Genomic DNA, 26,677 nt, shown 5'->3' with positions numbered 1-26,677 from the left:
CCGCCCCGGGCTGGGGCCCGCCGGGGCACGGAGGGGCCCGGGGGGGAGGAGGAGAGGGCGGGGAGCAGCGGCTCTCGCCGGGGAGAATGGCTGGCGGCGGCGGAGGCTGCCCGGCGATTCGTGCCCAGCCTTTGCCGCTCGCTGGCTGCGTTACCGAACCCTCCGCCGGAGGGGAAGCCCGAGAGGGACGGAATTTTTTCCAAGAGTAAATGAGCGTGATGCTTTTGGGCAGGATCCCATCAGCCGCTTTGCCGGGCCGGAGTGGGCCGGGGCGGGAAATCACTTGTACTTCCATTCCCCTCTTTGATCCCAGCCGGTATGTAAAAGAATTGCAATTACACTTAGGCAGCACCTTTTACCCCACAGCATCCAAATTCAAATACAAACCTGAAGATCAGCTTCTTCCTTTTTCTTTTTTCTTCCTTTTTTTTTTTTTAAGGTCCTGCAAAAAGTCATCGAGTGGGTGCTCTGGCTTTCCCCTGGTCTTCCCTTTGCGATCTCCCTTTTGTCGGTTGTATGGGCTGAAGTCCCCTGGGTGGCAGCCCGAGCTACTCATTCATCATCGTAACAACCGTTTAGTGTAAAATTAACAACAACTTAACTACTACAGCAATAAACATGGTCCTGCATTACCACAGATTGATGAGGATTACTTAGTTACAATCAGCTGGGGCACAGACAGGAGAGGAGAAAGGCTGCCAAATCGATAGTTTTCCCAAAGTTTAAAGCTTAACCTCCTCCCTTTAGTGTTGCTGATGCTCGGGGGCTTGTTGTGGCTGGGTTGGGAGGAGGAAAAGGGAGGGAGGGGAATTTCCTTTCCCCCCGGAAAGCTGGCACTTAGTGTTTGCTTTGTGGGAAGAAGAGGACAAAGTCTATTTCTTAGCGTGTGTATCTGTTCACACACCTGATTTTCTTCAGCTTGTGTCTCGAAAAAGGTCCGATTGGTTGATTATCTAAATATATTTTGGCTTTAATTCCTCCACTGTTTAAATTCGCAGCTTAACCTTCTAAAATGCAGCAGCGGACTCCTAAACGAGCTGACAATCGATCCCAAAACAAGAATGCATGAGAAAGAGAGAGGCTCTCGGGCAAATCGGTCCGGACTCCGACTAATACAATCTGTTGGGTATCTGGCGCTCATTTCCCATGTAAACTCAGAAACGCTCATGACAAGAAACAAAGGACAAGGGGAAAATAGTTAAGTACACCTAGAGCTGCATCCAAACAAAAGAAGAAAAAGCCTAAACAAACCCAAGGTTTTCTATTTCTCCCTGAGCCAAGTAATCCCTTTGATTACATCTAATACCTGCCAAAACCCAGATGGTATGCCCACCCATCTCACAGTGTGATAATGCCACATTGTGAAATCTACCCATTAATATTAATTGTCAGCTAGAGAATCTGTCTGAACTACTAAAGCTCGAGGTTGCCTTGAGAAAGCGGGGCATGATTTAGCAGGGATTTTAAGATAATTCTTATTCTTTCGTTCTCTATCTCACATACGTAGAATGTTAAACAACAGCCCTAGAATGCGATTCCAATTTCTGCCTCTCACAAATCTGGTCTTAAACCACTGTGTACTTGGGGTCTCCACCTGCTGACCAAAATATTACCTTAATTTGCTGTGGGTGTGCAGGCTCCGCATAGGTACGCTGTACTGCCCTGACTGAATCCTGACTCCCTGCCCAAGACAGATGTGCCCTACCACGCACATGGGACTTTCCTTCTTTCTTTCTACCGCTTCCCAAATACCCTCTCAATAATGGACTTGGTAATCCTTGAGAATTACTAGAGAAGTCATGTGGAAACTATTTTTTTTAATTTATTATACATGTTGTGAACTTAGTGGTTGAGGAGGGTGGGAAAGGAGAGAGAAGAAGAGTGTAGGAAAAAAGTGATAGTATAGCAGTGGAGCTGCCCTCCTTACATTTTGAGGAACTACAGCTGGGGTTGAGACAAAAAGGTCCCTGTATCCTCTGAAACGAGGGAAAGAGAAGCATGAGTGAGAGGAGGTAGAACGAGTATGTATTGCCATACATCATGTTAGCTCTTGCTGGCTCGTTTCGAGCCCTGTTTTTGGAATAATAGTAGCTGTTATATGTTATAATGCCTGGCTTTTGTTATTCATCTGTAGGCCTCAAAAACAGTTTTAGACTGGTTGTGGCTCTGCTGACAGGCAAAAAAGTAACCATAGGATCCTGCTGTGGCCCAGATGCAACTCTGTCGAGGCAGATTCTGGTCTCGGACAGCACTGAACCGTCCAGGAAAGCAGCGATAAATTTTGATGTATGCTGTTCTCAAAATGGCAGCAGCTCATGGCCTGTCACTAGATATCGCCAATTTTACCTGGATGAGGGACGAGCTCTAAATGCTGGACCTGAAGACATAAATTCGTGTTTCAACCCCTAGTCAAGCTGCTTTGTTACCAGTGTCTAGTACAGATGTTATATGTACTAGTGGCTCGACGTAAGCTGGCACTTCTAGGATAGAGTAAAAAACCTGTGCAAGCAAGACTGTGGCAAAGCTACCGAGGCCTGGAAATTCAGGTTCCAAAGTCTGCTATTCCTTCCTTCCCTCATTCCTTTGCATCTGGCTATTCTGCAGCAATTTAGGTAATAAGGCTCTTTGAAATGGGAACAGTCAGGCTTATAAATATATGAATATGTAAATCAGATTTGGATTATCAGAGGTTCATATCAGTAGAGGTGTGCGTGAGGACATGTTTCTTTCTTTGTTGTTTTTCTTCCCACCGAAAACCTTTGTGGCTCATTTGTCCACTTGGAGCGGGGCCTGGGTCTCTCAGGACCCTACCAGAAGAGGGTTTTTTGGACTTTTTTTTTTTAACAGTCTCACTTCTTGGAAAGGTACAAACTGCACTTACCCAACACCACCCAGAAAACACATTGCCATGGGCTTCATAGAATGCCTGAAAGCCTGTGTTGCTTTCTGTGCTGGTTTTGGCTGGGATAGAGTCAGTTTTCTTCATAGCAGCCAGTATGGGGCTATGGTTTGGATTTGTGCTGGAAACAGTGCTGATAACTCAGGGCTGTTTTGGTTACTGCTGAGCAGGGCTTACACAGAGTCAAGGCCTTTTCTGCTTCTCCCCCCACCCCACCAGCGAGTAGCTGGGGGTGCAAAGGAGCTGGGAGGGGACACGGCCGGGACAGCTGACCCCAGCTGACCCCAGGGACATCCCACACCATATGGTGTCGTGCTCAGCATATAGAGCTGGGGGAAGAAGAAGGAATGGGGGGGGGACGTCTGGAGTGATGGCGTTTGTCTTCCCAAGTAACCGTTATGTGTGATGGAGCCCTGCTTTCCTGGGGATGGCTGAGCACCTGCCTGCCGGTGGGAAGTGGTGAATGAATTCCTTCATTTGCTTTGCTTGCATGCATGGCTTTTGCTTTCCCTATTAAACTGTCTTTATCTCAACCCACGAGTTTTCTCGTTCTCGCTTTTATCCTTCTGATTCTCTCCCTCATCCCACTGGGGGGGAGTGAGCGAGCGGCTGGGTGGGCCTTGGTTGCCAGCTGGCGTTAAACCATGACACTTTCCCAAGGAGCTGCCCCCCCTGACCCCCCGCTCTTTTGTCAAGAATAGCCAGCCTGGGCCTGCTCTGTGTTACTTTCGCATCCTCTCTCTGGTATCAGCTGAGCGACACCAGCAAGAAAAAGATGCAAAATAAAAAGTGGAACAAAGGACCCCTTTCCTGCCATCACCGAAGCTGATGGCAAGAGTCTTGCTGACTTCAGCAACACTAATGCTGTTAAGAATAGGTCTATACTAAATTCACTGTTGTGTCTGCAGCTCCTGTAGGCTTATGTTGACTTACAACGTGTGCGCACATGCACAGTGAGGGGAAATGTACAGTTTTTGGCAATTGAAAGTTTAATCAAAAGGCCACTTTTCCTGTCTGTTATTTTTGGGCCCAGCCTCCCGAGGGTCAGCTTGATGACATTTCATGCTGCTTCTAATCAATTTTATACCAGGAAGCAGTGTGAGAGCTGACTACCAGAGAGCTGGAGTGGCATGGAGCTCAGCACTGGGAACAGAGCTGGAAAAATATGTTGGGGATTTTGGGGCATAAACAAATGTTTCCTAATCTGGACTGCAACTCTGTCAGGCATGTACTGACAAGCAAATGTCGATTGGAGCTGAAAACCAGCAGGTTCTACTATGGTGTAACCTGTAAATCCACATCTTGACAGGCATGTTGTGGTACGCAGAGCTATAGTTTCTGGGAAATAAGGTAACACAGGAATCAGATCATGGAATCAAATAGTGTGATTATCACTGCTTTTTTGCTTTGTTATAGCCGAAGGAAGCAGGTAGTAGGTTGTACTCATTATTTTCTATATGACTGTTTAGATCAGATTTGATTTTTTTTTTTTTTTGGAGCTTGCAGCCCTGGAGGATTAAATGATTTTTGAAGACACAGCCCCTTTCTTTTTTCCCCCGACCTGTTTCTCCCCCATATCCTTTCCATCCTGTGATTGTCTCTTCCAGGGCTGGGCAAACACAGATAGGTATGTACTTGCTCCTGGGGGCCCTGTTCCTTGCTCCACACACCTTGTAGAGAACCATATGGGAACCACGTATAAGAAGAGGAAGAACTAAGAGTAGTGGGGTCAGAGCTGGAGCAAGACTTCTCAGCAGGGCTGGCAAGACAGAATTTTGCTGCCTCAGCCGTGAGATCTTGGTGACCTTGGAGCTGTCAGAGGTTAGAAGGTGGGGAAAAACTGCTGCTGTCAGAAGGGAGCTGCTTTTCCAACCTGGGCTGCAGCGGCCACCCCAAGCACTCATTCTGTGGCAGCAACAGCAGCAGCAACCCCGGCTTCGGGGGACTTGACAGACCCTGACTGGTTGCTGTTGTAGGCAGCTGCTGGTCCTGTCCCTTAAAATAGAGGAATCTGTATTTATCTGAAAGACCCTTAAAATATCAGGAAGAATCTGCAGGAAACACAGTTGAGCTTGGTGCTCACGCTCTGCAGTGTGCTTTTGGCAATGTGAAACTTCCATTTATGGGGATTTCTAGCACGTTTGCAGGCAGAAAATGCAAGGAGCGCAGCTCCGTGGGCTGCACTGATCTCTGCCTTTCAAGTCGATTATCCCTACGTGGTTCTCGGTAGAACCTGTAGGCTTGTAAGCTAAAGAAGCCCCGTTAAAGTAACAACGTATAGTTTCCATCGCATGCACTTGTGATTCTTCCCATGTCCAGGGCTGGTGCTTTTGACCAACAGTTGTTACTTCCTGAGGACAGGTTTCCCTCAGCACAGGCAAAACTACTGGGGACGCTTACTGCCTGTATCGGCAGCGAGGGATCTGCAGGATGCTGAGTGGCTGATTTGATCCCAAAGCTCGTTGCTGGGGTAAGGAATGAGCTTCTTGAAGAGTTAATAGGGGGCAGTTTGGGATGGAGCTTGCCGTGTTGCATCGATTTTGAAAATAAACTGTTTAATCTGACAGGGAAGAGGTAAAATATTAATTTTTATTTTAGCATATAAATGCTACTCTTAACAGTGTACCTGAGAAGTGTTATCATTGTAGCCCACCCTGGAGGGCAGCTCTTTAGCGATGCAAATAGAGTTCTGATGGTTTGGGCTTTTCTCAGTTTAAGGAATCGCTGATCTGTGTGCTCCTCTTGCAGAGCAAAGCTGGGAGAAAGCATCGTGTTTCAGCATTTCAGCTGCTTCAGTGCCAAGTATTAGACCAAACTTAACCTTCATCAGCAGTTTAATCTGATGGTGTGGTTCTGTAGCTGATTTAAATCTGTACTGCGCTGGTTTGCTCTCCGCCCTGCAGCTGTGTGCTCTTGTGTGCTGCTTCTGGTGCTCACCTCTCCCTTCACTTGCTTGATACAGCTTGCTAAACCAGCAGAAAACCGTCTCGGCAAAAGGTAGCAAATATATATATATATTTTTTGTTTGTTTGTTTTGTTGTTGTTGGCTTAGAGAGCTGAATGAGGTCAGCAAGGTGGCAGTGCCAAACCTGGGGTGGAAGCATCTCTTGTGTGGCCAGGTGTGATTCCCCAAGACGGGTGAGCCACCCTAACAGCTCACGGCTGCTGAGAAAAGCCTTCCCAGAAGTGCCATGGTGCCACCCCTGTGGATGGTGGACTCTGCCAGCCTGTGGAGTCACAGCTTTCCATATCGAGATTCCCAGAGGATTCTCTGTCATGGGCCTCGGTGACTTGCCCGAGATTACAAAGAGAAACGGTGGCAGAGCCAAAATCTCAAACTAGCTGTGGAGGAACAAAACCTCGTTCCTTGCTGTAGTTTAAATCGAAGTTTTATTAGGATTAACAGAAGCCAAAAAGGAACTCAATGCACCTTAGAATAAAAGTACTTGGAAAGCAACATCCTGGACTAAATTTTTTTTTTTTTCCGAGCACCTTTTGTTCGGGTTAAGATACAAGAGTAAACCACAAAATGCAGCCTTTTAGCCGGTGGGAAGGGATGCAGTTCCCCTCGATTTCCACTGGGCTCCTCTGCTGTTACAGTCAACAGAAGTGCCAATTAAATGCTTCCTAGTCTGAACTGAGCTAGTTTCCAGTTGAGATCCCCGCCTGTAGACTCGGTATTGTTTCTGTCCAGAGGTCTGTATTACCAAAACTGACAGGTGTCACAGGGGTTACTCTGCTCTTAGTACTATTTTGAATTAAAAAAAAAAATCCTGAAATATTAAAAAGTATCTGAGAAGAAAAGGTGTTTCTAAGATATTGGAAATCCTGTTACGTGGCACCGTTCTGTTTTCCAGGCTGTCCAGATGATAGGTTATGGGTGATACTGAAGCTCAGAATTACACGATGACTATTGTGTTAGACTTATACAATGACTACAGTGCCCTCCGATTGAAGCAGGTTTCTTTTCCTATTCGCGTTTATTTTATGCCTAAGTGAAACAAGACCTTAGTTTTATATATTCTCTCTATATAAATATTTCTCTATTTTTTTAAGTGTTCATGAAAAATGTGACAAGATGTCCACCAAGGTCACAAATGTAAGCATAAATAGCTGCAATTTAACATCAGTAGTTAGCAAACAAGATACCCTGGAGGTAAGGAGGCTGATAAAAAGAGGGCAGTGATGTATTAAAGATGCATTATTTGGGGGTCTATGGATATAATTTAGGCTTCACAATAAGGTCAGACTGATTTAATTCTCTCTGCAAAGGTCAGTCCGAGGCCTGGCTGTACTAACCTCTGTGCTCTCCATCTGTCTGCACTCGAAGCCAGACACTTTCAATAGGTGATTGTGTGTTCATGACTGGCTACAAACACATTGAAATTACCTCCAGGTCTAGGCCTCCAAAAGTGTTTACTTGGAGCCACCGCTGCCCCTGGAGTAGCCGGTACCTACGGAGCTTTACATTTGGCTGCTGCTTTGAAGTGTTGCGAAGAACATCTGATATTCGATTTCCTAACGTTGCAAGTGCCGATGAGTATTTGGCTTCATAAATGCGTCACTGTAGTGTTATAAACTCTTTACGCAGGTTTATTCTGTTGACCCTTGAAACATATTTTTTTTTTTTTTTTCCAGCACTGGCAAAATATAATAAAGTTAAGGAAGGGGGGGGGGAACCCAACCCTTACAGTATTCTCTTTCTCCAAAATGGTGAAAAATGCAGAAACTGGTGTTTGTGGACACCTTTACTTGATAGTCGACATCTTTTAAAAATCTTCCTCCATAAGCAGGGAATTCTTTAAAAATAATTGACAGGACAAAGTAAATATGCAATGTGCTGGTATCTGTTAGTCATTTTCTTGCTGATTTTTTCACTTCATGTTAAACATTTCTGAATTCTCTTTTCATTTTAAGTAGGAAATGGGTTTATTAATCTGAGAAAACGAGGCCAGTGAGTGCTTTGAGCTTTCAATATTTAGCTCGCTGAAATAGCCACACACAGTAAATAGCACTTGCTTTCATGAAAAAAGACCTGTAAGTTTAGTGGAAGATACACTTATTCCTTTTAAAATTAAGAGTCCTATTTTTTACCTGTATGATTTGGACTAGAAGGTTATGAATTGATACTGCTTTCATTTTAGGTAGAGGATATTATGATTAATGGTGAAATCATATAAAATGGTGTGAAATAATTGAATGTACTATGCTAAAACAAAAAAGGCTCTGCACAGTGCTCTTTCTCGCCGAGTTACTGTAAGTCTTATGTACAATGCTTATATGCACCTGGTTTCAGTAATTATTTTACATTCATACAGTAAACAGTTTCAAAAGTAAAAAAGGGGGATCTGTTTTTGAACCAACAAAATCCAAGCCAAGGAATTCAGAGCTTAGGATGCAACTCTCCGCAGAGTATCTCGTCCTGTGTTGTCTCGGGCCTGCCTACTGTAAAGTCACCTAAAAAGAGAGAACTGCAAGAATAATACAGATCATAATAAAGTAATTCTAAGTCAGATTTTCAGATTTCTGCCTGTATTCCTCAGTTTAAATAACACCCTGGTAAACAAATTCTGATCTTAAATGATAAAGACTTTTTTTTTCCCCAGCTATTGCTCTTGTGCATGATGTACGCTGATGCATCAGAGATAGTATTTGGCTCTTGAGGCTGTTTCGGTGGCCCTGCTTTTTTAAAATAGATGAAGGCAGGGAGAGAATCTGTGCAGAGACCACAAAAAGATTTAGGAAAGTGGTAGACTGTAAACCCTAATATTTTTTTTTTTTAGAATATTTGATGCCTGACCCCATGCGCATGTGTCTGAGTGCGCACGCACCCGTGCACACACTTCCATTTACTTTCTAAGAGACCGCACTGGTGGCCAGCTCACCTTTTCGCTAGGTTCAAGGGTTGCTGGAACACCTCATCCTTTGGAAAGCGTGCTGGTGTGCTTGGATTATCCACGGGGAATCGCTGGGGAGTGACACAAGAAGTCACCCCGCTGTGAGATGAACACGCAGCCTCTGCGGGGTCCTGTCTCCTGCTGGCTGAAGGAGCTGTTGTGTGAACTTGGGTTCTTTTCACTGAGTGGCTATGTTTAGAGTAATTACTATTTGTGGCACTGTTGTCTAGCTACAGGAGTACTAAGGTATTCATTACACCAACTGTTTGCTTTAAAATACTTTGTGGGTGCGCTTTTATTGCTCAGGAATGGTGCCAGATGGACAGTCCTGAGGAACAAAGTCCTTGCGCTATCTACAGAGCAGGTATGGCACAAGCAGTGGCACATCAAACTTTCCTCCTCTCTCCCTCTGCCGCCAGCCTGGTCTCCAGGAGGACAAGCTCAGGAGAAGAGGGCACCCGGAGTGTGTGCCTCTTCAGAGAAACCAGCATCGGGGTCACCTGCTGAGGCGGTGGATTTGGAGACATCGTATTTGACACACCTCCACGGGGCTTCTCCTGGAGGCTACTTGAGATCAGGCTCTTGGCAACTTCTTAAAATATCTGCTTTCCTAGAAGTGGAGGCAATTTTTGGAGCAGTTGCTGTCTACTGCATGAATCCACACCAAACAGGATTTACACATGTTTCCGACTCCAGCACCTAGAGCTGCAATATACCTTTTTGAATCAGTTCTATCCCTTCAATTAGGAGAGGGGTGCGGTTTCCAGCAAAGCTTGAGAACCAGTGAGGAGCTGGCAATGTCCGTCCTTGTGTCAATACTGCAGCCATTCAGGCAGAACAAAATACCTGTTGTGCGTGGTTCCTTAATGACAGTCCCCATGCTTTGTTTGCATCTGGCTTAGAGTGGCATACTGCTTATCAGATGTCTATTGTGGACTGCTTTGTACCACAGAGGCACTGTCATACACGCTTTTCATCCCAAAGTCTGGCTGGCTTCTTGCTTTCCTGAAAAAGCAAGTTCAGGACAGGCTGAAAAAGCCACCGGTTCTGTCAGCTCTCGGGAGATGTGCTCATCTACCCAGCTGACACACTGTTTTCTAGAAAGCTTTAGTAGGGTCCTAGGCCTTAGCCACCATGAGCAGAAAGCACCTCTTCTTGAAAGCTGAAACGCTTTCCTGCTGCAGCAAAACAGCCCCTCTAGACCTCCCGCGGGCTGTGGGGACCGTATGGTGAGCGTGGCACGGAGGCACTGGGCGCCAGCGTTCTGGGAGTTGGACTGCACTCGGATTTGGTATGTGCTATCAAACAAGGCTGTCACCTATCTGGGACAAACTCACGTGGCGGAGTTGGATATTAAAATTGCTTCCTTACAAAAGCTCTGAAGTCCCTGGTTTTATGCTATGGATCTGTGACCTGGAAGAGATTCTGTTATTTCTGTGATAGAACACCCACACAAGCCTCTAAAACCAACAAACCCCTCTTTTTTTCCTGCCTTTACCTAGTTAAAAAATAAACAAACAACTAGATAGGTGATTTCCCAGCTGTATTATAAAACAAAACTACCTTCCCCCAGCCTAACTCAGCCTGGAGTTATTTTAATAGCCAAGAATAAGCCTCTTTAAGTTAGAGGCTTTAGGCTGGAAACACTGACAAATGCTTAATATGACAATATTGGCAACTTCCACCGTAGGGTGTGGTGTTCTGCTGTGGCAACTTCTGCATCAGGGAAGGACCGCTCACAACACAGCACTGCTGCTTGTGCTTTGCTTATGTTCTGCACACTCGAAAAGGAAAACAAAAAAAATCTGGGAGTTTCATAAAACCATACGTTTTTCTCAGCGTAGCAGGGAGTTCTGCTGTAGGGACTGGCCTCACGCTGTGCTCTTAGGGGCCATAGGAGTTAGTTTAAGGGTTCAGGCTTATCTTCTCTCAAAGCTCGCATTTTGCCCTTTGAAGCAGAAAAATCTTATGCCACGAAAATGGGCAGCTACTTTTTGATCGTGCACTCGTAGCACTTTTTCATGTGAGATGTCACATGCTCTGTCAAGCCACTGTATTCAAACTTCCTCTAAGATATTTAATTTTTATTAGTGACGAAGGACAGGTTATTTGAATCTTAATACTGCGGGATGATCTGTATGTGAGGTGTAGAACACCTAGCTGTGCGCTATGATACGGATATTGCAATGAGCTCACACGCTTTGCATGTAAATCTCGAGGCGGTTTGCTGTGCCCAGCCCTACCAGGGACACTGGTGGACATTAAAGGGGTGCAGGCCACTTTATGCCATTGGTTTTCCCTTTCCTATTGTTAAGTTTTTGATTTCCCTCTTCCCTTGCTGTGTATTTGTAAGTTCCAAGGGAGCAGAAGAGCTGCTCCTTATTATTTTTAAGCAATGCTTTTGAGAAGTCAGTCTTTTAGGGAGGAGAAAGCATCAGGTATTAGGCAGATGAGGACGATTTCTGCATTGCAGAATTACCATCTAACATGTGCTTGTCTTGTGGGACAGAACTGTAATAATTCACAGCTGCTCCTGTCCTCGTGCTCCTTGCGAAACTCACTCCAAGTCAAGATCTTCCAGTTCACGTCCTCCACGTGCCTGAACCTGGCCGTTCGGTTTGCATGGCTCCCTGCGCTCCAGAAACGCTCTCCCCTCCGATCCATCGCTGGTAGGAGCAGAGTGTTTGGGGCAGGTTAGCTGAGCTGCTGTTAGGCAAGAAATGGAATAAACAGGTTAAAAAAAAAAGTCTGGGTTCCCAGGTGCATGAAGCTGAAGGACAGCTAAGAAAGAACTCCAGCTAAGTAGGGGGAAAAAAAAAAAAAAAGATGTTATTTTGTTCTTTCTGTTGTAGCGTTTGTGTGGCGAGCTGAGTCTCGGGGAGCGGCAGCTGTCAGCAGGGATGGGTTCCCTAAGCGCTCGCAGGGAGTCCTGCTCCCGGCGCAGACCAGGGCAGGCACTGCCCTGCTGTGGGACCTCTCTCCTGGGACGGGCAGAGGCCTCCTGTGCTCCGAGCTGATTGCAGAGCCTTGCCCCAGCAGCACTCGGGGAGGTCACCGAGTTTGCAGGCACTGGAGGAATGTGCTTTCGGCACTGGCACAGCTCGATGCCAGAGGAAGCAGTCCCGTTCGGTTCTTCTCTGCAAAAAGGGGGCAGGGGCAGAGAGAGGACAAAGGTGAATTTCTCTTGCGATGGGCACTGGGGATGCAGAGTGCTACATAAAAGCTGGGTAACAGAAACCCTTCCCTCCTCCCCTCCCACACAGAGAACCCAAACAAGTTGCGTATGCTGCTTTACCTGCATTTTGACGTCTCGAGGCACGCGTGGATCTCAGGCTAGCTCTCCATCAGGGACGGTTTCTAGAGCACGGTGTGGGAAGCGGGATCAAACTTTTAATCCCCGAAATTAAAAAGGACATCTTGTTTAACGGGGGAAAAATACTTTGGGACATTTGCAGATAATGGAAAGAAACAGCGGTTAACAGTGTGGACAAAGTCCTGACCTGAAGCGTGATGAACTGTACAAACACCTTCCGTACAGCTAGAAGTTTATAGCGTTCTGGAGCGTTGTTTATGTTACTATAAAAAAAGGTGAGAAAATATATTCAGTTACTTTCTGTTTCCCCCCCATTGAGCAGATGGCAATTCATAGCTCAAATTGTTTTTTAAGCCATTTCACATTTTACTAATAAGTACAACATGCTTTTCGACAACAAACCACGCTGAGGTACTTCTGCAGAGGTTACGTGATTGCTCAGGTAGCTCGGAGAGCAAAGACTTTATGAATCCTGTTGTATTACAAGGGCGCATGTTTTCCGCTTACTTCTCACATGGTGGAAAACACAAGCTAAAAACTCTCCTACTTCTTGTTTCAAATTATTTCTAATTTTGGAGGCCACAAATAATACAGCGTACTTACTTTAACTGCCTAGACTTGCGGTTGTTTCTACCGGCTATGTTCCTGGTAGAACAAACCATGCTTTTTAAGGAGCTGAATATTCTTTATATTTTAAGTGTGTAAATAATATGTGTAGATGGCCATTGGGAAAAGCAAAGAAATATTCAGCAGTTCTATTTCGGGAAGTTTTGGTGCTTTAGAATGAAAACTGCTAATACTGCAGGCATTGGAAAATTCTCACCATTGCATCCGTGGTTTTATCGAAACCTGTTAAATTATTTGAGTGCAGAAACAAGGAAGAGCGGGGTTTATTATTAATTGACACTCATTTTTAGCTGGCATGTGGCGGCAGGTCCTCCAAACAAACCCGAGCCACAGATTAGAGCTGAAAGTTTTGGAAATGTTCTAAATCTTTGTAGCGTTGCAGAAAGGAAGTGTAATATTAAACTGACAAATTGAATGTAGCTATTTTTTCAATGTAATTCACAGTTTCTTCCTATTATTTTTTACTACCCGTGGAGATAAAGCAAAACAAATTCCTCAAAACAGAGAGAAATATATTTCCAGATACCTTTTCCCATTAAGTAATAGATCTCTCTTATACATATGTACTGTCAAACAGCTATCCGTTCCTTTTCTACGCCGCGTCTACAGCCAGAAGTGTTGGCTACCCAAATATTGCAGAACCGACTGGTAACATATGTGCCGTGTGCCTAGCTATAGATATGCAGGAAAGTATAGAATAATTAAGAGTCTGCATATATTATCGTGCAATTATAATTTTACATAACCTGTTATATAATTTCGAGGCTGGTATGCGATGAAAAAAATGTGGCTGTGTCAGAATTCTTAGGGAGAGAAATAAAATTCTTGCTTGTAAACGTGCTGGCAGCAGAGGAGCACGCAAGGATCCGAAAGCAGGGGGTACAGCTCGGCGATGAAACCCACGCTGGCTGGTACTAAAAATGTCCCTGGCCTCCCCTAGGAGGGAAGAGGGATCCCTCGCAGCATTCCCGCTGCTCCCACTCCCCAGGGAAGGGAGGGAGCCGGGGGGCGCAGGTGGGATGGGGCCGCCCCCCCCGCCCCGGCCCCGCCAGCACCCCCGCCTCACGACATAGGTGATATCGGCCGGGGGGGGCCGGGGGCAGAGCGGGGCCCCGCCGCCTGTGCTTGGTCCGGGGCGGGGAGGGGGGGGAACCGAGCGGGGAGGCGGAGGAGAAACCGAAGCAGCACTCGGAGGGTGCCCGAGTGGCGAGCGCTGATTTACGGTGGCAGCCTCCGCTCGCCCCCAGCTCTCGGAAGGCGGCCCCCGGCCGGTGCGGAGCGGGACGCGGGGCGGCTGGAGCCGCCGAGCCCAGCCCAGCCCGCCCTGCGCCAGCCTTCAGCGGCAGGAAAGCGGGGGTGAAACAACAGCGGTGTCAAAACAGCCCCCGCCGGGGCCGCTGCCACCGCTAAAACGTGTGTCTGGGGGGGGGGCACCGTAAAAAAAATCGCCTAAACACGCAGGAAAACAACGGAGTTGCAAATAAATAAATAGAATGCAAAGTAAATCAGATGAAAGCGCCAGGCGTTCATTTCCAATAAACAGCAAGCTTTATAATTTCCAGGTGTTGCGGAAAGCCGTTGTCTTATAGTTTATAAATCCCTGCTGGGGGGAAGGAGGGGGAGAATCTTCGGAGGTGAATGAAATATCAAATCACGAGGCTCTATGTAGATTTATGATTGCATAAGAGGCTCGATCATTTCCATATATTGAAATGTGCTGTCCTTTCCGCGACTGCCCAGCCCTGGGAGGGAGAGAGACGCTCGATTCCGCCTTGATCAATGCTGACTGTGAAGCAAGGAGGAGGAGAAGGGGGGGACCAGGCTGGCACCAGATGGAGCAGGGTCTAGGGAAAGGTCAAGGTTAGCTCAGGCTGCTATTGAATCGGTTGCAGCCTCACAGATAGATCTCTGCCTCGGAGGCACCCACTGGGGCTTCTCAGAATCAAATCTAATAGAAAAGGCAGTCGCAGAATGAAATCGCTTCATCTGAATGCTAAAATTGTTATTAGGCTACATTAGAGAGATACCGGGCACGTGATTACCAAAAAAGGAAGCATGCCTAGCAGTTTGCGACTGAAATAAAAGCTGTGAATATGTTGATACCATCGGCAATGTGCAAGGATAATAGATAGCAGGAGAGAGGGGCGGGGAGAGAAGCGTGCGTGTAATGAACAGATTAACATATTGATGCCTACGTATGTATCTAGGTAAAATTATTTGTATAGGTGCATGCGCCTGCATGGGGGTATATTTGTAGGTACGTAGATAGCAGCACTTGACTCCTTGCGAGTCCTGCAGCAGCCGCGGTCCTCAGCGCTCTGAGGACGTTTGTTAATTGATTTGGACGGCAACTACGGACCAAGAAGCGGGAGTCGCCTTGGCGGAGAGGTTTGTTGGCGGGTCCTCGCAGGACTCCGCCTGCAGCCACCCTCGACTTGCGTCGCGGTGGCGTGTCCCGCCACTTTGATTTTTGATTTTAAGTCCTCGTGGAGGCACGGGGCTCGGGCGTTGTTCCAGGCCTCCCTTTTTCCTTCTCATCTCAGGCAAAACTCTGCGAGGAGATGTTACTAGGTGCGGACACATGTGCGCACGCCCCGCAGACTGGACACAGGAGCGTGACGCAAGCACACACATACGTGTTTGGAGCAGCGATGCCGTCAGCTGGCTTTCAGAGATCAAAGCGAGCTCTTGCCAGTTACCATCTCCTCCACATTACTGATTCTTTAACCTACAGCACAGCCGCATCTTAAAGAAGGATTTAGTCTTGTAAAATAAATGCTGGCTACACTAGATTAAACATGATGACTGCACTCCAAGGGTTAATAAATTTAGAATTAACAGATCATCCCAGCTTGATACAGCTACTATAGATGATTTAATATGCAGCCTAAGCAGGTTGACAGTCAGCTCACAGATGCAGATAAGATCAAACAGTCTCTTGATTCAATAGATTGAATGGTTGTACTGAGTGTCTGGAAGGTGAGTGACAGTACGTATATGGCAGGGGTTCTGGTAAAGAAGGGCTTCGATTCCCCACTGCTGTGCACTGCACTGGTTTTTCCTTTTCTAGCAGTCAACCTTTTCCAGCAATCAAACCTGGAGTTAACATGAAAAAAAAAAAAAGTCTCAAATATAGTTCAGGAGAGTTATTTGAAGTTTTCAGTAATGAAAAGCTCTGCGCTTTAATAGTCATCACCATTACTATTACTAGTCCGTACTTCAGATTCCTTCTCCGCGGACAAGGCCATCGCCACCCACTCCGTCCCATGGGGAGTCCCATCTGTCTGCAGCCTCTGTCTGTCTGTCCACATGAGTCCCCTTCCCTGGCAGACCTAAATCCACAGAAAGACGGTATTTCGGAGGCACCCGAGTCAGCCCCTGGGGCTTGGCGAGTGCAACCCTGCCCTAACGTAACCCGGTGTCCAGAGGCTCCAGCTGCTGTAGGAAACCCTCCATGGGTGCGGAGTGACGAAGACAATTCCCCCGCTTTCCTTCTCAGCTCTCTTGCTTTTCTGGCTTAAAAGTTAATGCCTGTAGTAACTCTTCTGCGGTTTATGTTTTCCTTCCTGCTCTCCTGTCCTATTTAAACGGGAACGTAAAACAGTTCTCGTGGAGGCTGGTGAGCAGTGAGATGACAGAGTGGTCTCTAACAATTTTTATTATTTGATCAAGAGTAAAAGCTCCACCTGAACCATTAGATTTTACCGTATGACTACGTTTCCAGGCAATTTTAAAAATGCATATTATGTATTCAATAGACCATCACAGGTCTGAATTGTATCTTATTGTGTTATATGGGGCCACCACCACAGCGATAGGAATATTTGTGTCAAAGTTACTGCACATCTGAACACTTACAAATTAGCCGTATTGTTTATTTCGGTGGGTTTCTTTAAATATCCAAATGCGCAGTCCATGGTTTTGACGAACGCCCTGCAAAACGTTGGTATAAGAAGCAACGCCGCTTTGAATTTATCAGCGGAGCCAACTCAGAATCCACATAAGATCGCCGTTTCTCTTTGTGGTTTTTAAAATGGTCCCACATCCTTTTGCAAGCGTTTACCTGTGAATTATACTTTCATTTTAATTTGGAAGCTAGTGGTTCCTTTTCATTCCTCAGATGTCGAGTTAGAAAAGAGAGGGCCTTAGCCTGCATTTCGGACTACAGATCCACACGCGAGCGTCCCCAGATTTTCCGGAGCAGGCCTGCGACACCGCGCAGGGATGAGCCAGCCCGTTTCCCACCCCGCGCCTCGGAGCACCTCTCAGGTGAGCTGATGGAGGCGTGGAAATCTTGACCTTGCCATTAAGAGAGGCGGAATCACGCTGCCAGCGCTTCTCGGGGCGAACGAAGAGGCCCCAAATACCCCTCGCGAAAGAAACTAAAAAGTAGAAAAGCACACAAAAAGGCGGCGTGAGCGAGTGGGAATGCAGGCAGGAGTTCAGAGCATCGGTGGGAATCAAAGGAGCGCTTTCCTTGCGGCCGTGCCCTTGGCCGAGCCCTGCGCCGGGGCCCCGCCGAGGCTGAGCCGCCGAGCCCGGGGGGGGCTGGGGCGCGGAGGGGCCCGCGGATCCCCCCCGCGGCGGCGGTGCCGCTTCCCAAGGCGGAACCAGCGAAACCAGTTATCTGGCAGCAATTTGCATATTGATGGTGCCTCCCGCCGTTCTCCGTGATTGCTTTACAGGCAGGAAAGGTAACAGAAAAATATATAACCCCCTCTAAAAACATGGCAAAAAGGCTCGTATGCGCACAGGGGCTCTGATGGAAGAGTAAGCCTTGTAAAGCCCGTGGTAGGAAATTTATTTACCAGTTTTTTGTCTTAGGATTTGCAGTCAGTTGTGTTTTTTCTTTTCTTTTTTTTTTTTTTTTTTTAAGTTCCGAGGCTGAAGATGCGAGATCTGTGCTTCTGTGCAAACTGCTAAAGCCAAGCAGTGATTATTTCAGGGAAAAATAATTAGCCTCGTCATATTCGCTGAATGTATAGATCTAAGGAGGAGGCAATCGTTGGAGAATGGGAGAAGCATTCAATAGACGCTTTAAAAGTATAGCGTCATGGTACATATATTTTTTAGTCCCACTCATAAGCAACGTACAAACATGTAGTACGGCTTTGAATATAAAAGCTAATTAGGTCTCAACAGAGAATAGTTTCATTTTTATTGGCTGCGAGTACAACGGCTGTCTAAGATACACCTCAGCTCTGGGATGCTTTTGGCCTTCCTCGTAGGAACCGCCGCGGCTGCGTCCCCGTACACCCCTATCCCCATACATCCCTATCCCTTCAGTTGTGGGTAGCACGAAGCAGGGTGCCAGGGGTCTGTCGCTCCCCTCTCCCCCGTCCTGAGGAGCCCTTCAGAGCTGTTCAGGCGGAGGGGATCGCAGCGGACCACATCGCTCCAGCCACATCTTAGACCAAACTTCTCCCCGCTGCCGGTGGGGAACAGCACTTAAAGGCTGGTGCTGTGACATGGCCTGTATTTACCCTACGCTTATCTATAGCGCCTATCACCGTGACGTCTGAGGGTGGCGTATTTCAGCACAGATAGCGTATGGCTCTCTCTCCGTGTGTTTACATCTATTTCTCTCTCTCGAGGCACTCAGAGGCTGTGTAACTTTAATACGATAGGGCAAATTAAAGTCTACATTGTGAATACATTAATTTCAGTATGGTAATATCAAACATTGTACGTATTTCTGATTTCTGTATTTAATTTCCCTTGCCCTTTTTTTTTTTTTTTAAATGCTGGGGAATAGTTGCTCACTGAACAATAGCATTAGTACAATAACTCCCCCCAACCCCAGCATTCATGCTTAATGCACATCAGCTTTCTATGTAATGCTATACAATATACTTGCATGTTATTTTAATTGAGTGAAATCTTATTCATACTGGTGGTAGAAGGCATTCTTTTCACTGCAGTCAGAATTCATACTGCACTGTAAAAATTATATGTGCTGACAATAACAAATGGTGGCAAAACTATCCCAACTGCTCAAAGAAGTGGGCTCTTATCACAGGTTTTCACCACCACTCCCGCTACCTCTCAGCACTGCATCTTTCCGTGCAGCTTTGGGCTATATAATAATTTATTCTTCTGACTACAGAGAGTTGCATTAAAATATTACTGTAAGCATTCTAACAATTAGGCTGAAATTTTGCACGGAATAAATATGGCAAAGAAGGAAACTCCACAGTAAATCTGTCCTTATTTTCAAACGCAGAAACAGGTCTCTGCTATCTCAACAATTAATTCTTTTTCATCGAGATCCTCACACAAACTGTGTCACGTTCTGCAAAGCGTGTGCATTTCTTCTTTGCTAAAGCTAAAAGCTCAACCTAAATGTCACCTGAAATAGTCATATAAAACGAATATAGAGAATGATGATTGTGTACGTTAAATTTCAGTTCAATGCGTTCTAGGTGACTAAAAGTTGAAGCTCTAAAAAGCAATGTAATAGAAGTTATTTACAAAAGATGTTAAGGCGCCAATCTAACAGCATGCTTGAGTACATGCTTGCTTTAAGCATGTAAGTACAGCTGATGTCCCCAAAGATAAATATGTGCTTAAGAATTTCGCAGTACCCAAGGCCAAGTAGATTCCTCTGGCAGGGGATATATCGAGCAGGGTTAGAGGAGGAAAATCCTTTTTTATTGCACTGTCCTTCTCTATTGTCCCTCCTGCCAAGCGTGCTAGGAAGAAGGCACTGTGTTCAGCAGCGTACAAGAAACCAGCTAAATCTTTCCTCATCCTGTGTAGCAAAACTAATTTCTCAATGGAAATAACTTCTTTTTCATTGCTGATATTGGGTTTCTCAGATTAGTGAATTATTTTTATTATTCTGCTTTTTTTTTTTTTTTTTAAATTGATTTGAGGTATAGGTGGATTTATTCTTCAAGACAAAATGTTTGCAATTCCTCCTTTTCCCGCCTGCCACATCCAGAGTGGGGCTTTCCAAGACTTCCTCATAGGGAGAGTTTGAGCCCCTTGGATCTAATCTTGCACAGAAGTGCAAAAAGCTTCTCCTTATGATCCTAAGAAGATCTTGTTCATAAACAACTGCCATGCTAAAAGACTGGTAGTCACCCCACAGGTTTTATTTGGTCAGGATCAGACCAAGCCTGTCCGGCTCGCCTGCCCTTCTCCACTGATGCGGACATACTTTGGAGATGAGGTGTGACTGTGCCGTTGTCGGACACGCTGCTATTCTAAACCTTGCGTTACACGCTGTTTGTTCCTCCTTTGAACCTCACCAAGAGTTTGCCCCTGCGAGGCTGGGAGCCTGGCTTAACCTTTCCTACCCCTGCAGCTTGCTCATCACTTCGGAGTTCGGCTGCCTCTGTGCCGGTGGGTGCTGTCTCCCCGTGGCCTCAATTGGCTGCAATTCTTTACCTTGCACGAGCTGGGCATCTCCCCAAACTTAGCAGCTAAAGTCAGAAACCGAATCAAAAAAGATGTTTGCATCAATAACCTGTCTTCCTACTGCTCACAGGCTTGAAGATAGCGACCTGCTTAAGTAAACAACTTGGGATCTCAGCAGTGCCTCAAAGGGACCGACTTCTCTGTGCTTGTGCCATCATCGGTTTCTGTGAGGCCAAATAGAGCAGTGATGATCGGGGGATTTGGATGTGTGGAACATCTTGCTGAGGAGAGTCTGGCTTCTCGCAGCGCTTTGTTTCAGAATGACTTGCACGCGATAACCCTGCGGTGGGAGAGCCCCATGCCGGAGCCTGGCTTGGTCAAAACTCTTCCCGAAACCGATGGAGATGCTGCTCGTGAGTTCAGGCGTGCAGCGTGGTGTCCCTGCTCTGTAACCGTTCGGTGAGGTGGGCATGGAAGCTTTGTGGGGTCTGGCTCCACGAGAGCAATCTGTTTGTTCGTGGCCTGTGGCTCGTGTTTCTAACCCTGGGCTTGTCATCGTTTTCTGTTAGGGTCAAGGAAAATTCCAAGTCCGCATCTTAACCAACCATGCACGCTCCGGCTTACTGTGATTTGAGGTGATAAAAACCACCTCTAAGAGAAGTTTTAAACTAGTGAAAAGTGTTACGGAGAGCAATTCTCAGTAAAATCCTTTGTAACACAAAGTGATATTTAAGCTTCTGCTCGATGTTCAAAGGCGAGCGGCTCGTCCCTCTCAAAGTGAGGCCAATGCACACGTGGGACTCGCTTCCACACATTGGGGGGGGGAGATAAAGCCCAGGAAGATAAAAAAATTTCGAGAAACTGTTAGCAAAGATAATAAAGTGACCAATTCTCTGCCAGATGTTCTCCTGTCCCTAGCTATCCTTGCTGCATCTATAGGTAATCGAGTTGACCTATATGCTATACTGTAACGTGCCAGAGCTGAGTTTGGGTCACGGGTTCAGTGAGCGCCTTCCCTGCCCGGCATCACGGTTGGTATAAAGGGGCCTGAGGGATGTGCCACTGGCAGTGTGTCGCGATGCAGCTGATGGACCAAGCAGACATGTTTTATGAGCTTTAGCTCCCTCCTCTTTTGAGGCATTTACATTCTCTTTATCTTACACGTTTAGGACTCTGTTTTGAGATGGATTTAAGTGCCACTACTTGTTCACGGTCCCTTATCAGTGTACGAGTACGCATAGGTGGGTAAGCGTGGCACATACGCCCCGTGAACTCCTCTGGGTAGCTGTAGCTTTACCTTGGGTCCCTATATATATGCTGTTCAGTATGGAGCTTCAGAAGAGCTAGAAGTACCAAATTCATACCCTAGATGTCAGTAAAAGAAAAAAACATTAAAACCCATTAAAAATCGTTTTATAAAGGTCTGTGAATCAAGCAATGGGTTAGCCAATTATTCATAAGATAATTCCCTATATGGACTGACAGTTTGAGTCCCAAGTTTCAGCTCAATCAAATTTACACAGCCCAAGTTATAACCTCTTCAAGATGGGGATTGTAACAGGAGCGCTGACAGACCTTAACTACTGTGCCTCTTTAGTCACGAAAGCTCAACTATTTCACTCGTGCGGTGCTGCTATAATTAAGACTGTATGGATTTGCATTATAGGTCAGGTTCTGGGAGGTTTTAAATGCCCATAGTTTAAATCATGTTGGCTTGAAACCTAGGATAGAAACCATCAGGGGCATGTTACACGTTTACTTATAAAATGATATATAAATACTAAACATACAAAATGACAAATAGCCAAGTAAGTACTAGGGTAGTGCAAACGAAAACCAGTTTGGCTGAAATCAAACATTTGATTAAAAAATGAGATTTTATGGGCATTTACTAGTGCTTTCCTCTGCCTGCCCGTGCACAAGCAAAGCTGTTTGTACGCTTTAAAGGGAGGGGTTTTGCCGTTTGGAAGTCTGTTGCCTGAGCGCTTTGTGTCATTTAGTTTATAGTCATCCCCAGAAAGTCCAGTCAAGGTTCAGGGCTCCATCGTGCTAGGTGCTGTGCAAGCAGAGGCAGGCTGAAATCCCAGACCTTGCCGAAACCCATGGAAAAAGTCTCCCCAAGTTCAGGGTTTTATTCTGGGTCCTCCCTAGGGCAAGCCGGTAACGAAATCTTTCTGTCACCTGGCGCTCAGATGTTTGTGATCCTGCACGGACTCGCTGCTGTGCTTGCTAGTAAGCGCTTGCAGAATCGGAGTTTATTTTGAGCCTTTATTAAAAAGGGAAGGGGAAAAAAAAAAAAGGAGAAAAGGAAAAGCAGCATGCCCAAGTTTCTCATGCGGGAATACTAATGCACGTACTATTTCTAGAACGTGCAAGTCCTCTGCTTGTTCACGGGGAGTCAGCCTGGTATGGTAAGAGTTCCACCCACGTCGCCTCCGCCTGATCGAGACTATCAGGACGCTGTCGGAAAGCACCCCGTGCGATCTGCCGTTATATCGTGCAGCCCAGCTCCGGGGAACTGGCAGAATTTTGGAATATGGTGTTTGGTCCTAATGTTCTGTACCGAGTTGGCAAGTGAGATTCCTGCTCTGAATGAATGACAGTTGGAGCTTCGAAGCGGGAACATTTGCCCACCAAAGTTGCTGAACTCACCCACTGCCAAGTCTGTCGCTAAGTGAGCAGATAGGCAGGGACAGCGGCACGCCATGCGAACCGTGTCGCACTCCTGCGCGCCTTCGGGTCCCGATCCTGCGCGGGAGGACCGCGTGCCTGCCTGCGAGATGGAGGAAGGCCACGCTTCTCAATTTTAGGCAGTTTTATGTCCTTTTCTACAGCAACCTCTAAGCATCTCACATGTTCGAATGGAGGATCACACGATTTTTCAGGCACAGAGCTGAGGCGTGAGGAAAGGGACAGATACATTCTGGCAGATTTAAACGTTAAACTAATTTTTACAGCGTACATGTTCTCAGCTGGGCACTCTGCCCTCCTGCTGCGGGTTACTGCCTGTGCCCCGGCACGGCAGCGTGGGATGGGTGCCCTCGGCTGCCCCAGGGCGTTACCTGGGGGCTCAGGGCTCTGGTTCCCATGGGACAGACTGAGGCGGGACGGCCGCTCAGCTGAGGAGGCAGACCCTTCCCCGAGGTTGGCTTCCCCTTGGAGGCAGCCAGAAAAACCACCACGGCCCTGGTTTCAGTGCGTACCTCGGAGTTTGCCCACACGCGGCGGAGATGTGGGGCCACGTCTCCTCCGGCTGACTTTGCTCTGGGGCTGGCAGTCCCTAGCCAAAGAGCAGCTGATACGGTGGCTGAGGGTGACAGCAGCTCAAACCGCTGCAGCAGGATTGCGGGGCATCCTCTGGGGCTCAAATCAAAGAAAGGTGGTGGAGGAGCAGAAGGTGACTGGCAAGTTTGCGGGAATCCTCCGAGCCTGATCCCTGGGCTGGCTTTTGGTGCTGGCTTGGGTTTGTTTTCCCCTGCCCTTCCAATCTGCCAGCGTTTCTAGGTGTTAGCAGTCAGTATTTGAGCATTTCTAACTGTTTTTAGCTGCCACGTTCACTAGCTTCATTAGTGTAACCCAGCAAAGCGGCAGGGCTGTGCAATAGGTACAGGCAAGGCTGAAGCTGGTCCGTGGGTCGGAGGGGCGGTCGCGCTGGAAGCAGGGGGGCTGCAGGAGGAGCAGGGCTTGGGGTGCGGTGGGGGGCACTGCCCCGGCCCTGCCTGTGCCTCCGGGGCCAGCTCGGGGATCGCCCGCCCCCCGGGCAAGCCGGGCAGGGTCCCCGCGGGGCCGACCCCGCCATCGCCAGCCTCTCCGGCAGCGCCGGGGGCCAGCGGCAGCGCCGGGGGCCAGCGGCCCCCCCGTTCCCCGGGCTGTCCGGGCCGAGGCGGCGGCCGGCGGCTGGGGGGGGCGGACCCGCGGAGCCCCCCCGGCGCGGAGCGGGCTGCGACGGGGCGGCGTTTCGGGGGGCCGGGGGGGGGGGGGGGTTACCCCGGTCCTGCGGCCGGAGGTGGCCCGGGAACCCTCCCCATCGCGGAGGCAGCGCCCCGGCGCCGGGGCTGAGGCTGTAGCGAAGTCCCTGGCAAGAGCTGTTTGTTGACCACATTCACGTTCAGAGCCCTGAAGCTAAAAGCACTTTACACCATAAAATAAAAGCACTGTCTTTTTTTCTAAAAGGTTACGTCTGGAGGCCACGCTGCTCATACTTCATACAGAAAACTACTGAAAGGGCTATGAAATCCTCTATGATTTACACTCCCTCTCAGTGCATTAGGATATAGATCTACTCGACTCTAAAAATACTGTGGAGTTTCTAACCGACGTGAATATATGTGCATTATTTCAGAAAGTCTGTTAGAAAACTTGTCAACACATTATAAAGCATAAACCAGGACTTGGCCATTAAATACAGAGATCAGAGACAGAATATATACTGCAGGAAGTACCGAGAAAAGTCCCTCCATTCAAAAAAGGTCTATTAGCTAAAAGTTTACACACAATATACACCAAAGGGTTTAGAGAGAGCCCGTGGACCGTAATTACAAGGCATAAATGGAATCAGTAAGGGCTTTACGGTCCCCAACGCAGTTAACCGGGCTGCCAGAAAATAATTTTAATATTGTCATAATTTATTACCCACCGAAAGCCACATCAAGGATTGTAAATATAGTTACTTTGTGTCCACGACTGCTCGTTAAACAGCCTCGTTCCCTTCCCCTAAAAATACAATAAAATACAAACCCACCTGCATTATTAATCTGCGGTTATGCCGTGTTAAAAATGTCTTCTGACTCCTTTTCTTTCTCCAGGTTTGTTATCTCCCCCCAATCACATGACAACGCGAAGGGCTGGGGGGGGACGGCGGGGGGAGCGCGGCACTACTGCGATCAAACGCTAATATTAATAATTATCCGGCCGGGATGAAACTGTTTTTTAAGGCAGCGAGTTCCCATTTAATTCGAGGCATTTTACGGTGCTGGAATTAAGGGCATGCTAATGGTAGGAACATCCTCGCTGCCATTCATGAAAGCATCTGTAAAATTAGCTCCTGACTGGAGGTTTTAAGATGCGGTCTGGGAAGTCACCTCTGGAATCTCCAACAGGGTACGATAATAAAACAGATTTAGTTGTAACTAAGTGCTTAATTTGCTATGATTTTTGTAAAGAAAAGGAATGAAACGTTGTGGGTTATTTATGGGGAATAACCGCAGACAGGTATTCTGGTGCAGGTTGGCTTCCGAGAGCGCGCAACTGCGTAATGAATCGTAATGCCCAGGACTGTTAGCTGTGAACCACGGAACCTTTCAGGGGTAATAAAGTCATTACTTTTTACATTGCAGCCACCTTGAAGAGCTTTATACGTGCCATTAGCTATAAATCAAACCCCATATATATTTCTCTCCCCTACACGCACACACGCCTGTTTATATACGTTTCGCACATACGCGCGGCGGCCAGCCCCGAAAGGCGGCGTGAGCCCCGGAGCAGCTGGCTACTGTCACCCGCGGCGGGGCCCCCGGGCAACCAGGCAGGGCGGGCGTTTGCCTGCCGCCCCCCCAGCAGCCACGCCGGTGACAGCCGCAGCCGGGCTCGCCCGTGTCCGTGGATGGGGGGGGTGGGGGTGGGTAGGCGGGAGGCCGGCACCGTCCCACGCCGGAGCCACTCGCCCCGGCCCCCGACAGCTCGCCACGCCAACAGGTCCCCGGCCGCCGAGCCCCGGTCTCCGCCCGCCCCCTCGGCTCCGCCGGCGGCGGCCGGGCGATCGCAGCGCTAAAACCGCTCTTGCGCTGGCGGGCGGCCGCTCCGCGCCCGCCGCCGCCGTCCCGGGCGCGCGTCTCCCCCTCGCCCTCCTTTGGCAGCCGCACTTCGCTCCGAGCGCCCGCTCGCCTCCGGAGCTTATTTCTACCGCAACCTGATCCCTCCCCGTGCCGGCAGCCTCTGCCGCTCTCTCCGTCCCTTTTCGGCGAAGTTGCAGCCGCCGCCGCATCCTCCCAACTCCAGCCGCTCCTCGGTGCCTCCCGCCGCCGGGCCTCCCCCCCGCCCTGCCCGGTGCCCGCCGGCGGCCCCGCGTTCCGCTTTCGCTCGCAGCCCGCGGCTGCGGGCAGGGCTGGCAGCGCCGCCGGGGCAGGGGGGCTGCGGGCTGGCGGGCGAGAGAAGCCCGCGGCGCGGGGAAAGCCGCGGGGTCCCGTCGCCCTCCGCTCCCCCTCCCTCTCCTCCCCTGCCTGCCGCCTCCCCGCTCGCCGAACTCGGCTCGCCTCTCCCCCCCGGCCCGCCCCGCGGCGAGGAGCCCGGCTCGGCGGCGGGGCAGGGCCCGCCGCTCCCCGCCGAAGTTTCCCGCGGGCCGGGCCCGGCCCGGCCCCCGCCGCCCCCCAGCTCCCCGCGGGGCCGCCGTCCCCCGGGGACGGGCCGCAGCTCCCGGGAGGAGGGGACTCCGCGGCTTCGGGGGGAGGGGGGGGGGGAGCGGGGAAGCCGGGAGCCGGATGGGGCCCCCCCCCGCTTTTCGGGTGGTCTCCGGTCCTACCTGGCCTCCCCCCGCTCCCCCTCCGCCCGGGCACGGCCCGGGGCCAGCCTGCCCCGCAGCCC

Source organism: Platalea leucorodia (genome assembly GCF_965183815.1).
Source record: "Platalea leucorodia genome assembly, chromosome: 3".
Lineage (NCBI taxonomy): Eukaryota > Metazoa > Chordata > Aves > Pelecaniformes > Threskiornithidae > Platalea > Platalea leucorodia.
The sequence above is the reverse complement of the archived record's forward strand: the minus strand, read 5'-3'. Positions refer to the sequence as shown.